The sequence below is a fragment of the Paroedura picta genome, chromosome 3, assembly GCF_049243985.1.
Source record: "Paroedura picta isolate Pp20150507F chromosome 3, Ppicta_v3.0, whole genome shotgun sequence".
Lineage (NCBI taxonomy): Eukaryota > Metazoa > Chordata > Lepidosauria > Squamata > Gekkonidae > Paroedura > Paroedura picta.
The window spans coordinates 54,076,114-54,093,257 of record NC_135371.1 but is presented as its reverse complement, the minus strand read 5'-3'; the positions used below and the strand labels follow the sequence as shown (position 1 = coordinate 54,093,257).

Genomic DNA, 17,144 nt, shown 5'->3' with positions numbered 1-17,144 from the left:
CTTCTTTTCGTCTGCTGGCTGGCTCGGGGAATGGCGCTGCTGCTGCTCCTGGGGCTCGGGTGTCCGGCTGCAAGAAGGCAGCTTGGACTCCGGCTGTTCTGCAGCTGCTGGCTGGCTTCGCAGACGCCGCTGCTGGAAGGCAGCTCGGGCTCCGGCTGTCCCGCGGCTGCTGGCTGGCTTCGGGGACGACGCTGCTGCCGCCGCGGTTGGGGCTCGGGGGTCCAGCTGCGGGAAGGCAGTCCGGACCGCATTGTGGGCGGCTTTAAGCAGCGCCATGGGTGTAGGTGGAGGACCGTGGGTGAGGAGGCCGGCCAGCACGGAGGAAACGCAGCCTCGTAGAGGCGGCTGCTGGCCAGGCCCTCCCCCAAGGCTTTGCCGCTGTTTTTTGTCGGCCGTTGGCTGCCTTGGGGGATGCGTTCGTCGGTGCTGCTGGGGCTCGAGGGTCCGGGCACGGGAAAGCAGGGCGGACTCCGTTGGCGGTGGCCTGAAGCGGACACTTTCCTGCTGTTTTTCTCCGGGCGTTGGCTGCCTTGGGGGCCGCCGCTGCTGCTGCTGCCGCTGCCGCTGGGGCTCGGGGGCGCGGCTGCGGAAAGGCAGCTCGGACACCGTTGGCGACGGCCTGAGGCCTCGGGAGGCACTTTGCGCCTGCCGCCGCGTTAGGCCACCGGCAAGGACCAACTGCGAGCCGCGCTGTGCGCGGCTCGCAGTTGCTGGGGCTGGGAATCGGAGGGACCAATCGGCAGGCGCTGTGCGCCTGCCGATTGGTCCCTCCGAGTGTCTGTCCAGAGGAAGGGTCGAATCCGGACCCTTCCTCATCATGGATACATCCCGCCCTAGAACCCCTTAGCCTTTTATTTAGTCCGTGGCACCCGCGGCGCCACGGGCGGTTTAAAGATGAACACTTGATTCAAAAAATAACTTAAGTAATGTTTATGATGTCTATTAATTAATAATATAATTTTTACCAACTACTATATAGTGGGAACTTTTTCTTACAGACTGATCTCATGTGTCTTTGCTCAGAAATAAATCTCATTGTATTAAATGGGAACTAATGTGCATGCTTAAAAAAAACCAGAAAATTTTTATTTTACCTCTCCAGTGAATCTACTTTAGCTAGCTTACAAAGTAAAATGTAACAAAACATAAACCTCAAACCAATTAGTAAACAATTAAAAACACAGCCAGAGCAGTAAAACAATTTCTAAAAGTAAAACACTGAGCAGTTGAAAATGAATTTTATAAAATAGTTCTCAGTCTAGAAGCAAAATGTAAAAATGGTGCAAATTAAACCCATCACTTAATGAGCTTAGGTAAAAAGAAACATTTTGGTGCCTATCATAAACTGGGTTAGTCATTCATGCAAATTGAAGTGGAAGGGCATTTCACAGGGGAAAAAGCCTTGCTTCTCGTCTCCACCCATTTCACCTATGAAGGTACAGAGAATAGAGTTTGTGAGGGAAGATCTTATATAGTAGATTAACTTGTATCGGAAGAGGTGGCCCTTCAAGTGCAATTCTGTCTAGAAATTACTCCAGTTTACCCATTGATTTCAGTGGAATTAGACTACAGTAACTGTACTTAGAGGCTGCACTGTTCTAAAGTCTGCAGCTGTGAGAGCTACAATTTTTTTATTACCGCTAGATTTGAGTCCAGTAGCATCTTAGAGGACAACAAGATGTTAAGCTTCTGGGAGTCACAACTGTCTGAGGAAGAGAGCTTTGACTCTCCAAAGGTTACAACCAGAAAAGGTTGGCCTATGAGATGCTACTGGACTTGAATCTAACTCTTCTGCTGCCTGCTACCTTTTGTTCTTTTTCAGGCAGTCACAATAAAAAAGAGTTTAAAAAGTGTTACTTTATATGAGAACGCTTTTTTGACGTGAGAGTTGTGAACTTGTGGCACTTGTTCAGAATGGAGAAAGGTGAAAATATTGAGAAATCTGGTTTCTCTGGAGGCAGGTTTAGGTCATAGAGGTACCATGTTTGGTCAGAGTTCTTGTGGGATTTGCAGAGTTCTAAAATAGGGGCATTAAATGCATTTTAGACTGTAGTGACCTTTCTAATTGGTCTTTGCCTTTTAGAATCATTGCTGACTGCTAGGACGAGATGCCCCTTAGGAATACTCTCTCCTCCTTATAGACATTACTTCTGATGAACTAGAGTGGCAAATTTGATAATCTAATTGGCTTTCTAATTAGTTTTTTAATGAGAGAACTTGATACTAAAGTATTTTTGAACTGGCATATTTTAAGAACCTAGCAACAGTTTATCTGTTAGTAATTGACTGGAAACCCATCACAGAGTTACATGGCATGTTTTGAACATTGGTTTTAATACGAAAGCTTACTAGCTAAGTTCTACAAGGGGGGTAGGGGACAGAAGGGGAATGAATCTGGATACACGGTGAAGGTTAAAAGTTCTACAGTGGGGCTGAAGTCATCCAGAGTGGTTAGGTCACGCCTCTGCTCGCCTAGGTAGAGCAATTGTAATGCAAATTTCCTGCAGCTACCTAGCTGGTGACCAGACCCTGACATTCCAGTTTAGATTGCCCTGTTGCCTAGGTAGGAGATCCCAAGCTCTGCTCTTGATCAATAGAATCCATTGGATCTACAAACAAAAACAGCTATGAAAAGAGGATATTTTTCTACTACAAGCAACTTCCTCTCAACTGCAGTTCTGAGAAAATTGCTAGAGTTCTTTCTCCATGGCTCCCACTTACCCGCAGACGGCTGGAGCTGGGACTGACCACAGTGCGGGAGAAGAACAGCGATAGGGGTCAGAGGTGGCTGGCCAAGACCCTGAGGAGTGGCACTGAGCTCCGAGCCTCCACTCCTCTGCCAGACCTATGTTTGAGGCACAGCAGGCAGTGGCAGATTCCCCAACCCTGGCAGGATGGAAGGCCGAGAGTAAAGAACAAAAGGGCTCCTGTGAAGGAGAAAGGTTGAGCTGCACCAAAAGGCACTGGATCCTGCAAAGTGGCCCCAAAGCCTACAACGAAGTGGAAGCAAGACTCCAGCTGTGGCTGTAAGTTCTCCAGTCCGCCTGGGGGCCACACTAAACAGCTGCAGGACTGCTCAGCTGAGGAACCACCTGAGAAATGCTGCTGGAAGTGTGCTGGGCCGACGAGCGGTCACAGACCGGCTTTCCGGACTCCCGGGGACAAGGGCATCTTAAGGGCAACCGGGGCATCCTGGAGCTCTGGGAACAAGTCTCCAGTACATAGCCACAGTCGCATTGCCCGGGGGGGGGGCTCCCAGGCTTCCAAAATTATGCCGCCCATGTGACCCCCAAACATGGCAACTTCTTCCCCCTACTTGTACAATTCCATCTCTGAGCTGAGTCCCAATTGGGGGGGGGGGTGTTTGTGTGACTTCTACTATCTGCCAAGGTCTGCTGCGGGCCCTTCCTCTTAAGGGTGAAGCATGCTCAGGCACACCACAGGTCCTCTGGCCACCAGAAAAAAGGGGACGGGGACAAGGACAAGGAACAATTGTTCCTGGGCTTCCTTTAATGGAGCAAGGTTCTGCCCAGGAGAGCTAGGGAGACAGCCAGGGGCGGGGCGCTCATGGGGTGTGTACCCACCCATTCCGCATGCCACCTAGGGGCCGCAGGGAACAGGAATGGACGGATTCAGAATACTATGCCATTGATATTTCTGAGCAGAACGCCTGCCTCATAGAAATTCAGGGAGGTCCAGCCAAACCTATACAGGCGCGCATGGGTCAGCCCTCCCCAGCACAGATGCAGAACATGCTCCCTCAGTGTGACATGTTCTGCAGCTACCCTAGCTGAGGCTTTTTCAGAATGGGGGGTTCGGATCTCTCAGGAGATGAGCCCATTGATATCCCAGCCACATCCACCAGGCTCTTCCAGGAAGAATACCTGCAATGCCATCTGCCGAAGGTCATGTCTACCATGAAGTATGGGATGGGAGTCTGAGAAAAACGTTGGTCAAAGGCTTCAGCTAATTTGGATGTCAGGGGTTGCATACCCATGGTTGTTCCTGCCCACACAGTCCATCCATTCCCAGTTAGCTTTGATGATATCCTAAACTCTGATTGGGCTGTTCCAGGCACTGGAAAATCTCTCACTTCCATTGCCAGGAGATAGTGGACATCATGTTGCGAGCAAGGAGACCATCCCTCAGACGCATCCGCAACCATACTTGGTGCACCTTCATGGCATGGGCCTCCCAACACAGGCCTGATACCAACTTGCCCGTCTTACAAGGACATGATAGCCTTCCTGTATGACAGGAAGCAGCATGGCCTGAGGGCTAACACCCTAAGGTGGCAGCTCTGAATCCTAACTTGGGCCTCAACCGTTCCAACTTCCCCGATGACAACAGCATACAGATGTTTCTCAAAGGGGTCAAGCAGCCGGATTTCCCGATCCAGCGTAGGTTCCCAACATGACAGTACCTATGGTTCTTTGTGCCTTAACCAAGCCTTCTTTTGAGCCCATCCATCAGACCGAACTTTACTTGTCATGGAAGGTGACTCTTCTCGCGGTCACCACCTCAGCCAAGTGGATCTCTGATTTGGCTGCCTTATCATCCAGGAAAGTACTCTGTGTCTTCAGAAAGGATGCAGTTATATTGTGGATGGATCCTTGCTTTATTCCAAACGTTTCTTCACACTTTCACCATGAACAGCTGGTGTGGTCCTCCCTGCGTTTGCCCCAAACTGCGGACATAAGGGGAGAGGGAACAGCATAAACTGGATGCGCGATGAGCCCTGCACATCTGCTTTCATAGAACGGCAGGTTTCCGAGGCTTGGAAGCATTCATTTCTCATGGCAGGACTAACAGTGATCGGAAAGTTTCTTCGTCCACCATCGCCTATTGGGTCAAACAGTGCATTATCAAAGCTTATGAGGTCCGGGGCAAGATTTCTCCAGTGAAGATCATGGCGCAGCACATGCATCGCAGCGTCATCTGTGACCTTCTCCATCAGTGCACTCGTGGTGGAGATCTGCCATGCGGCTACATGGTCTTTTTCTCCACCTTCATGAGACACTGCTGCATAGACCAATTGGTCTCTCTGGAGGAGAACTTTGGCCATTGTGTCCTGCAACAAATAACTCTAGAGTGAATGCGACATATTGTCTCCCACCCCAGGCACAGCTTGGGTACTGTTAACCACTCTGGTTGACTTTGGCCCCACTGTAGAAGAACAAAACATTGGACTCACCTGAAAGTTTCTTCTCTCCAGTGGGGCAAAGTCATCCCCATCCCACCCAAGGGATAGAGTGCACATTCACACACACACATGCAAAATGATGATGATGATGATAATACAATAATAATAAAACAATATTGGCAAACAAAGCATAAACAGCAAAGAATGAACAGCCTTTCATTATATGAGAAAGCAGCAGGGCTTGGGAACAACTGGAAGGTCAGGCTCTGGTCACCAGCTAAGTGGCTGCAAGAAATTTGCATTACAATTGCCCTCCTTAGGCAAGCAGAGGCGTGACCTAAGCACTCTGGATGACTTCGCCTCACTGGAGAGAAGAAACCTTCAGGTGAGTCCAATGTTTCTTTCTCCTGTATTCTGCTTGTACTTAGTGTAAAACCTAACAGTCTTCTCATTAATTGAAAGATCAATTATATAGATTTGGTGAGCTTCCAGAAAACATTTATTTGTTGAAGTCTATAGAAGTAAGATTAGTAATTGACATTTTTTCTCTTGGTGTATGTCAGATGAATTCACAGTTTGCATTCTGGAAATACCAACCAGTGTTGGCTCAATATGCACTGGGAGTTGGTTTATGTACATTCTGCCCCTATGTATGTCATATGTGTGTCACATTACATTTAGTACACAGTTGAGGGAATATGAGTATATGATGCCACTAAACTACTGTGGAACAAGTTCTGATGAGATGGCACATACTTTCTAAATAAGTATTACCCTCTGTTGCAATGCTTAATCAAAAGTTCATAAGAATAGGGAGGATGCCACTGCTGCATGTGTGCATTGTGAACAAGTAAATGGAAATGTTGATTGGGAAGGAGGGGAATCAGAGTCTATCAACTCTAGAGTGGCAAGCACAATCACCATTAAATATAGTTTACCTACCTGCTGTTTTCAGAGAATAGAACTTAGAGAGATTTTCTCCTTAATCTCAGGAACAAATATGTTCAGGTTTCCACAAATGGTCCAGAGGTGTGGAATTGAAATGCTGGAATGTTTCCTTCAAGAAAGTTCTGTTTAATTTAAAATGAACAACAAACTTTATGACTTTCATAATTTAGAATATAGATTGGTCTTTCCTTTAACCACTCCTCCACCCCACTAAGAAATGCATAACAGGATTACAGAACTAGATGGTGGTATGTACATTTAAATAAAATTAAGAAATGCATGAAGAAATTTGTTTGGAAAAGCTCCATGATTTTTCTTGCATTTGTGTCTTTCTTGGTGAGGGAAAGAATTATCAAGTCACAGCTGACTGGTAACCCCATAGAGCAGGCTTTCTCAACTAGGGGAACTTGAATGGGTGGGAATTAATATTTTTGTATGTTTTTAAAATGTGTTAAAATATTTATCAGGTGATACAACCATATATGATGTCAGCCTGCTTCCCCCAATGGCCAAAGATGGGCCTAGAGGGAGTGGGAATAGGGAGCCCCCCCCCCCGGGTAGGCATGTAGTTAACTATGCTTCCCAACCATATTCTCCACAATCATGCCACTTCTGGTTGTTCTTGAAGCCTGAATTATGTTTCAGGGATTTATCAACAATAAAAAAAGTTGAGAAAGGTTACCATAGAGTTTCAAGGCAAGATATGTTCAGAGGTAGTTTGTCATTGCCTGTCTCCATCTTACAACCCTGATAATTCTTGGAGGTTGCCCATCCAAATACTAGCCAGGGCCAACCCTGCTTAGCTTCTGATATCTGATGTGATCAAGCTAGACTGGGCTATCCAGGTCAGGGTCTTATTTTTTTCTTAGTAGATACTTTTTGTGTGATTTTATTGTTATTCTGTGTGGTATTAGTGTTGCTTACTGATACATTGTTTGAAGAGATTTGTTTTGTAAACTACTGTAAGTCTCCTGTGCCAGATGAAGGTCTGTCCGTCAACAGTTAGGTTTAAATGACTGGTGAGAAGGAAAGGGGCATGGCCAAACATCCCAAATGGCAGCACAGTGAAAAACCTGAATGCATGCGTTTCTGCACTGAACAGTCCCAATTTAGACCATGTTAGATCCCACTTTAAAAGATCTTGTGCCATTTAGTTTCACTTTTGGGAAAGGGCAGGCTGGTGTGGGTGGGATCCTGTGTGTGTGAGTGGATTTAGCCTAGTGGTTAGTCAGTAAAAGCCTGTTTGTGCATTAGGGAAAATACAGACTAATCTCTGAAGCCATAACCAGTTTAAATTAAGGTGCCTCAGCCAGATTTCTCCCTTGTGGGGGTCATTGAGAAAATGCCAGATGAAATTAAAGTCTTTACCCACTGGTAGAAAACAGTGATAGAAAGAGCCAATGGGGATGGGTTTCCACAATTTCATAATCAGGTGCCTAGCAGTCAGAACATGGAAGCACCCAAAACAAAAGCACCCCAAAGATGACTGGGATGCTTGGGTAGGTTCGTATGGAAGGAGGCTGTCCTTAAGTTATGTTGATCCTATAAACCAGTAGTCCCCAACCTTTTTATCACCGTGGACCAGTCAACACTTCACAATTTTACTGAGGCCCGGGGGAGGGGGCAGTCTTTTGCTGAGGGATGTCGCTGCCGGAGCCCTGGCGCCCCTGACTTCCTGCTGCCTGCTGGGGGTGCTGCCAGCAGCAGCAGTTGCGTAGTGCCATGCCGAGGGGGAGCCCCACCCATGGTGGCCACTGGAGAGCACCAAAGGTGAGCCGGCAGCGGAGTGGCAAGGCAGCCCCTGAGGCAGCAGCTGGGGAGGAGGACGAGGAGGAGCTGTGGCTCAGTACTAACTGATCCACGGACCGGTCCCGTTCTCCGTGCTGGGGGTTGGGGACCACTGCACCATGTAGGACTTTAAAGATCTGCATTAGCATTTTGAATTGTGACCCCAAACTAATTGGTAGTCAGTGTAGATGAACCAAAACTTGAGTGATGATATGGTCCTTAAGACCCATTCCAGTCAGCATCCTTACTGCAGAATTCCGCACCAGTGCAATTTTCTGAAAATTTACCAAGAACAGCGTTTCTACACACACTTGGTTTCTGTGTGTTTATGTCTGCTCTCACCATCCTAAAGGACTCACAAGGGGGCTGTTTGGGTTGAGTTTCCCTCCCCTGGTTTGGAATAAAACCTTACACTGCTCAAGAGCAGTCTCACATGGAGCATATTTCAGTTATGGAATCTAGATGTTACCAGGTCATGTGCCATCATGGCGTTGTCTCCCTTGCCCACGAAAGATCTTGTGCAGCTAGCTAACCAGTTGAAGCTGGTAAAAGGCACTTTCAGCAACAGCTACTACTTTTTTATCCAGCAGTAGCGTGTAGGGTTGTGTGCTTTGGCTGCCGAAGTGGCCATTCCAGCCCGGCACTGGTGGCAGCACGCAACCCGGCACCTGCACACAGGCACAGAGCTCTGCACCTGGGTGCGTGCACCAAGTGGTCACGATGCTGGCTGATTTGGGCTGGAATGGCTGCTTCGGCAGCTGAAGCTCACAACCTTAGTAGCCTGTGCTTAGCAATACCCAGGTTCAGTTAGCCACCAGTTAACTGAATCTGACAGAACTTTGTGTGTGTTACTTTTAGTCAAGTTACTCCCAACTTATGGTGACTAAAATGATCTCCAGAACCTCCTATCACTGACAGCCACACTCGGGTCTTGCAAACTGAAAGCCATGTCTACCTTTATTGAGTCATTCTGATGTTCTTCTTTTCCTGCTCCCTTAGGCTGTTTAGGTGATGCAAGCTGCTGCATAAATGCTTGACATAAATTTACTGTGGTGAACAATGTTGTATGATATTGAAATTTTTGTAAAATGAATAAGAACCAGCTTGGTTCTTGGTGGTGGTTAAGAGCAGTGGCTTCCAATCTGGTGAGCCGTGTTTGATTCCTTGCTCCTCCACATGCAGCCAACTGGGTGAGCTTGGGCCAGTCACAGTTCCTCTCTGAGCTCTCTCAGCCCACCTACCTCACAGGGTGTTTTGGGAAGAGGAAGGGAAGGCAATGGTAAGCTGCTTTGAGACTCCTTCTGGCAGTGAAAAGCAAGGGTATAAAAACCAACTCTTCTTTTAAATATAAAACATAATTTGGGGAGTGCTTACTTTTATAGCCAACCAAATATTTACTATTAATGTTTGGTATATAACAACCCTCCCAAGAAACAAAGACACTTGATAGTGGTAGCGAAATTGTATTCTCTTGTAGATGAAAGCACCGTAAGGCTTCTCAATATTTCAGGGCATGCAGGCACGAAGCTTAAATCTTTATCATGGATTCTAGTATGAGATCTGTCAAAGTGTTGTGAAAATGACAAGAAAATAGAAACTGCTGTAATCCTATAATGATGTTGTTAAGCCATAAATCAAGAGCTTTACTTTTGCTGAGAGCACAATGTTATGCTGACGTGGCAATCACTTTAACTTCAGTATGCGTCTAAGAAAGAAATATGAACTCATCCCACAGTAGTACTGAAGGTTAGTTTATTTACTTCAATGATATCCCACCTTTCTCCCTAAAGGGGCCCCAAGGCGGCTTGCATAATTCTCTCCTTCATCTTATCTTCACAGTAACAACCCTGTGAGGTAGGTTAGGCTGTGTTATCACAAGGCCACTCAACCACTCAACCATTATCACAAGGCCACTCAACCAGAATGGGGATTTGAAATTGATTTTCCTATTAGAAATATCTCTAACCATATTGATTCTGTGATATGATGGTCAGTAATAATCTGAAAGTATGAGGGGGCTGTTTCCAATATATATTTGCAATGCTTTATGTGTTTTGGTATTGAAATCCAAGTATTTTGTGCTACTTTTTATTGGAATCATTTAGTACTAGTAAAAAAGCCCATTGTATGTCTAAATACAATGGGCGCTAGCCTCTCGCCGCAGGGAGCCCCTGGCAGCCGCGCGGAGCGCTGCTGGCCCCAGCTCACTCACTGGGCGCCTGGCGTCGAGCTGGTGCTGCTCCAGGTGGTGATGAGTCGTTTCAGGGCGTGGCGCTGGTTGGGCTTCTTCCTGCGGCTGCCGGGCGTCTCCCAGGCCTCCGGCGGCGGCGGCAGCTGCTTTTGGGGCCGATTGGCGGCCTGGCGAAGGGAGGGAGGCTGCTGGGCTTTGCGGCTCCTGATTGGACCCCTCCGAGTTTTTATCCCGGACCGGTCCCGCCCTAACTCCTCCCCACAACCCCTTACTCTTTTATTTAGTCCGCGGTGCCCGCAGCGCCGTGGGACGTTTAAAGATAAAGATGTGGGTATTGTCTGACTGCCATATTAACTGTGATCCAGCAGAAACTTTGGGTACTACATGAATTGGATACTGTTACCAATGTTCAAAATGGAAAGATCCAAAGATCTAACTTCATGATAGAGCTCTCGCAGATCCGCAGGGCCTTCAAGACAGAGCTCTTCCACCAGGTCTGTAGTTGAGGCCAGGGCTGTTACGATCTGGGCTCCCCCTTCCTGACCAAGTAAGGTCAACATACCCCCTATTAACCCCCTGTGGTGTCTTTGTGTTCTCTGTGAGCAGGGCTGGGGTTGGGTTTTTAATCCGCTGCCAATTTTTCTGGGTTTTATTGTTATTGGTTGTTTGTATTTTTGTTCTTTTAGGGGGGATTTTATCGGGTTTTTAAATCTATTGTTAGCTGCCATGATTCGGTTTGGAAGTAGCAGGGTATAAATTAAATTATATTAAAAAAAGGAAGATGGCACCAGATACTTTCTGTTGCATAGTGAACCCAAGCTATTCATGCAAATCTATGATGTGGAAATACAAATGTGTTGTGGGAAGATAGAAATCTGTGATGAGAGAATATGCATGATTACTGGATGTATATCATCTAATGCATTCCACTTCTTTTTGGCAGAGTTTTAATGGTGTGTGTTCTCAATAGTCTAGATGGGAATGAGTATCTTTTCTCATCTAGGCTTTTCACTGTGTAGGAGTATTAAATGTGATCGGCTCTTTTCTAATTTAAAAAAACCCTTTGTTGCCAGAATTATACCTTATATATTAACAATAACAAATCCTCCCTGCCAAACAGAACAGTATGAAATTGTCCCAATTTTTGAAACAATTAAAATATTTTTTACAAAGTGTATATAAGTAGGTGTGACAACTCTGGAGTTTGAGGGGTTAGGTGTTCCCCCCTCCTTTCCTGGGAAGTTCAAATGTTGGGTAGGTAGGGGCTTCTAAAAAATTAAATGTATCAAACACATAATTATTTTATACAACAAAAATATTTGATATACAGATTCATTTTTTACCTGGAACAGATGACAATTTAAGAACAACCTTCTAGTGATCTATGGACCAGTACAAAACTGGGCAAAGTGGCAAAGGTTGACAAAGGTTAGCAGCTAGCAAGGTCATGTGGGTGACTAGAAGCAAGCTGAGCTTTCTTACTTGGTAGCTATGTGCAGTTTCTTGTGTAGAGATCTGGACCTGGACTTAGAAGAATAGAGCAAAGTGTGAAGAAGGGTGGGCAACCCTAAGAGTTTCCGAAGACCAGTTGAGATGCCTTTGATCTAATTTACAAAGTAATTTTGCAATGTTTCTGAAATTTATTCCCATCTCTCAGTGAAATATACCCAATCTGTTGGGACATTTCAGTGACTACATATTTGTCCTCCATTTTCTGATAGTAATTTTATGGTAAAAGTATCTATTGGTTATAAGTCATTATTTTCAACATAGATATGTATATGAAAAGTTGGAAGTGTCCTTGCTGCTGTGAGTGGATTACAATTCATAATTCCAGCAACCTTTTGGTTGAGGCCAATGAAACAACTCCACCCACTAGAGCCACCCACTACCAGCTGTGCCCAGCAGATACACAGCTTGACTCCTGACCCAGCTGTGCTCTCAAAAAGAGTTGAATTACAGTTGTGCAGCTAACAGTTACACAGTGAAAAGGTTTAATGTTCTGCTGTTAGAAATGTTATAAATTCGTGATCATGATGTTTTCTCTGTATTAGTGCTATGAATCTTCATTGTAAACTGCCCTGAGCTGCAAGGGAGGGCGGTATATAAATGTAAATACAGTATTTGCCGGTGTATAAGACTACTTTCCCCCCCTGAAAAACATGCCTCCAAGTGGTGGGGTCGTCCTATACGCCAAGTGCACTTCAGTTGGGATAGACATAGTGGCCCATAGTACTGTAATGTAATGTAACAAACTCTATATTTTGAGGAGAAATGTTGGGGGGTTATCTTATACGCCCAGTCGTCTTATACACTGGCAAATACGGTAAATAAATATCCTTATGGATATTGTAGTTATTTCCATTAATAAATTACATGGTATATTGTATCCTTTTACTAACTAATGACATATAATCTTTTTTCAGAACTAAGTCACCTATTAGAAAGGTTAACTACTCACACAAACACCTTCAGCAGGCATTAACAGAGTGCTTGAGAGAGCAGAAGTATACTGTACCTCCTTCATCATGTTATACCTCACTGTACTATAGTACTGTCATCTCACACTTTCAATATTGGAGTTTGTCAAGAAAATATGGAAAACATGCTTTGAATGATAAAGCATGACTAAGGTTAGTTCCATATACCTGTATACTGCAGTTCTGTTTACAAAAAGACTTCATAACCTCTTGTTCTCATAACAAGAAGTGCCTGCTTGGGTCCCTCTGTCCTGCTGCCTTCTAAATACAGTGAAAAGAGCCCAGAGATCTCTTCTAGATCAGTATTGTTTTTTTACGTAGAGAAATTAACTGCTCTTTTATCATTACGGGTCTCTCTTGCATCTCCCATGTTTGTGTGCATTTTTATTTTGTTCCGTGGTTGGAGAGCCTTATGTTTTTTCTCCCCACCCCAATGCCATTTCTTTGCCTCTGTTCACCTTCAGTTTGTTCTGTTTTCCTTCAGCTACAAACAGTATATGCTCCTTTCTAGAAGGCCCAACACCCAAGGACAAAAGTAGTTCATGTAGGCACAATGCACAATTATAGATACAAACAGGGAACTCTGTCTGCAGAAGAATAAGGGGGGGATGCAGTTCATTGGCTAACTGTTCTGACACTCTCTCTAATTGCTGTCCTCCTCCTTGCTCAGGAAAATAAAACCAGGCAATTGGACACTACTAATCTACTGATTAGATTTTGAGTTTCAAGCTACTCCTGAATGATAGGCATACAGTATTTCAGTTTCAGGGGTTGGAACAATATTTATGAATCGGCATGGTTTAATCGGTACCTTAACTGGTAAACTGACTGCTTATTGTTGGTACAATAGCGCCTTTCTGCACGCAGCTGTCTCTGGGCCTCAGGGCCTTATGCAATTTCATGTCTCCTTAAGGAAATGTTTCTGTGGCTAACAGGACCCTTCTATGCTATAATTCACACATCTAGTTTATATTAAGGCCAACCTAAGAGTGTAGTCCAAAATAGTTGCACTCTTCTAAGTTTATTGACGTCAGTGGGCTTAAAAGGGTGTGAGACTGTCCAAGATAGTTCTGCCGATTTCTTTTATATTGTGATATTAAACTCCAATGTGACCCAAACAATAAAGTTACAATGAATCTTTTTGGCATTTTGAGGCTGCAAATGGGTCTTCCCACTTTATTTAACTGTCCTGATAAAAATGTTCAGTTTCAAAAATAAATGGAAATGCTTGAAGATAAATAAAATTGGTTGTTTGCCCCATTGGATTTGTGGATCTCTTGTTAGAATCTGTTGTTCAAGATGTAGTGTTTTTTTTTTAAATCTCCATTAAGCTATGGGTACCATCCACAAGCATTTCAAAGTAGAAAGCTATTGTATCAAACTGCAAGGTTTCAAAGTTCATTTTCCACATTAGTGAACTGTTCAAATGCTGCTTTATCTTAATTTGGTTTTCCCCTTGTGGTTAGATAGGGTCTTGTAAGGTCAGCACAAAGAGTGTAACAGTAATAAGCTCAAACTCTGAAACTTTTAAAGGCAATTACATTCTTTCAGAGCTACAGAACTAATGCTATCTGAATGCTTACCTGCAGGATTTTTCTAGATTTATTTAAACAAAAGTTACACTGGGAGTACAACGTATCATTACATATACTTTCTGAAAATTAAAAATAACAGTGTTATTTTAAAAAGAAAAGAAAAAATTATAGTCTTTTTATATCCTAAAGCTTGTAGTTAAATCTGCACAATGTTTCTGTTTAACTGACTTGGATGAAGAAATGTTCTTGGTGGAATGTCATATTAACTTCAGGATCAATTTAGTACATATATGTTTGAACAGGGAGAAAAGAGTTTGAGGAGTAGTAGTAATCTCACTAATCCATCATTTCTTCTGAAACAATTAACTTTACATTGGGTAAACAATGTGTTCTATACTTACTGAGGAATATTACACAAATGCAGAAGGAGTAAAACTTGTCTGGGTGTTTGCATAATGCACAAAAGCAGAATATGTGCATTGAGGTTGCAGTCTTTAAAGGATGAATTTGGGCACGAGCTGGAATCCCATTGACTGTAGATGGGCACATGATAAATAATGAGGATAAATGAAAGAAATGCAAACAGTCACCCCTTTCCCATAGCAGTGTAGTAGTTGTATGCTACTTCATAGACATGATCACAGTTCTTAATGCTAACTGAATGCTTATTTAGAACAGGGACTGACCTGGAATCAAGGAAGTTACAGAACCTCTGAACTCAGAATATTTGGTGGAGTGGTTAGAAGTGTGGACTTCTAATCTGGCAAGCCATATGTTTCCATGCCCCCCCCCCATGCAGCCAGCTGGGTGACCTTGGGCTCGCCACAGCACTGATAAAGCTGTTCTGACTGAGCAGTAATATCAGGGCTCTCTCAGCCTCACCCACCTCACAGGGTGTCTATTGTGGGGAGAGGAAAGGGAAGGCAAATGTAAGCCGATTTGAGACTACTTTGGGTAGAGAAAAGCGGCATATAAGAACCAACTCTTCTTCTTCAATAATATATCCATGCGACAGTCACCTCCTGGTTAGACTTCTGTAACTTGCTCTACGCTGTCTTGGCTTTGTCTCTGACCTGGAAACTCCAGCTGGCACAAACTGTAGCTGCTAGGGTTCTCTCAAGAACACCTTGGAGAGCCCATATACAGCTGCATTGTTTGCCAGTGGAATTCTGGATCAGGCTCAATGTTTTGGTTTCAACCTTTAAGGCCATTCAATGTCTGGGCCCAGTGAATCTGAGGGACTGTCTAACTTCTTATGCCCCCCCCCACAGAGCTCTCTGCTCTGCGAATTCAATATGTTGATGATCCTTGGTCTGTGTGAGGCATGGCTGGCCTTGACTGGGTCCAGGACCTTTTTAGTCCTAGGCCGAACCTGGTGGAATGATCTCCTGGAAGAGCTTTAGGTGCTGCTGGAACTAAATCAGTTCTGCAGGGCCTACAAGATGGAGCTCTTCAGCCAGTCATTTGGTTGAAGCTAGGAAGATCTTATTGGGTCCCTCCTCCAAGAACCTATCTTGAGGCATTAGGTCAATATGAGCTGTGGAGCCAGAGATTCTGAAGGGTGGGTTTTTGTGCTTAGAAGTTTTATTTTATTGAATTGTTGTATTAGCCTATTTTATTGTACTATATATTTTACTCGTAAATAATTGTGAGCTGGCTGGCCTGAGACTGGTGGTTAATAAATGTAATAAATAAATATTAGCTAAGCAAGCTAATATATTTCAGCTTCTGTATGTTCCCCTAAGGGTGAGTTGTGATATAATACTGGGCTCAAAAAGAGACAGTTATTGAATGATTCAAATGCTTTGAATAGTCCCAAAAATGTGAAATAATTTATCATGCTATGAGATGTGTAACTTATAGTCAGGAAGTAAGTAGCCCAAGGCTGAACTGATTTGAAACAAAGGTTTCAGATTAATATAATCTTTTTCAACCTTTTTACCGTGGAGGCTTCAAGAAACCCCAGAAATGGTGTCAGCTGGCCATGCTTCCCTGCCATGCCCCCCAGAAGTGACATGTCACTGGAAGCTGCATTACCATCTGCATTGACAGGCTGAAGGAGGACTGAGGAGGGACAGAAAAGATGGTTTAAAGCAGGAGTAGGCATACGGGCTCCACCTCCTCCCAGGCACAGAAGCCATAAACGAAATCACTCATGCTCAAGAGTGGAGGGAAGAAGAGCAATGGAAGTTGCTGGTTCCCTGGATTGTGGCTGAGTCCATTAAGGCAGGAAAGGAGAGGCCGCAGACCCCCTCTGGAGTTCTCACAAGACCCTAGGGGGTCCATGGACCTTTGGTTCGGTATCCTTGGGTTAATACTTTAAGTTCTTAACCACTGTGCTATGGCATAAGGTCTCTTCCTTTCCTTTCAGATGCATTTTTATTTTTTAAATGAAAGATAATGCACACCCATGAAATGGATGTTCATGTTCCATGCTGTCTACATGCATATAATTCTTTAATAGATTTCAGAGAATCATAGAGTTGGAAAAGGACTTCCTGGGTCATCTAGCCCAACCCCCTGCACTATGCAGGACACTCTACATCCCTATCACTCATCCACTGTAACCTGCCACCCCCTTGAACCTTCACAGAATCAGCCTCTCTGTCAGATAGCTATCCAGCCTCTGTTTTAAGATTTCCAAAGATGGAGAACCCACCACCTCCCGAGGAAGCCTGTTCCACTGAGAAACCGCTCTGTCAGGAACTTCTTCTGGAAGTTTAGATGGAATTTCTTTTGCATTAATTTCATCCCATTGGTTCTGGTCCATCCCTTTGGGGAAAGTCTGCTCCATCCTTTATATGGCAGCCTTTTAAATACTTGAAGATGGTTATCAGATCCCCTCTCAGTCATCTCTTCTTCAGGCTAAACAGACCAAGCTCCCCCAACCTTTCCTCATACATCTTGGTCTCCAAACCCCTCACTATCTTTGTTGCCCTCCTCTGGACACACACCAATTTGTCTACATCCCTCTTCAACTGGGGTGCCCCAAACTGAACACAGTACTCCAAGTGAGGCTGAATCAGAGCAGAGGAAAGCGGTACCATCACCTCCCATGA

At 44.6% G+C, this 17,144-nt stretch overlaps 1 protein-coding gene across 3 annotated transcripts in view; it reads left to right on the top strand.

The window, feature by feature from the left end:
* Positions 1 to 17,144, top strand: part of IARS1 (isoleucyl-tRNA synthetase 1) — a 120,198-nt gene that overhangs the window by 48,145 nt on the left and 54,909 nt on the right. The gene's annotated exons all lie outside the window — the stretch shown is intronic.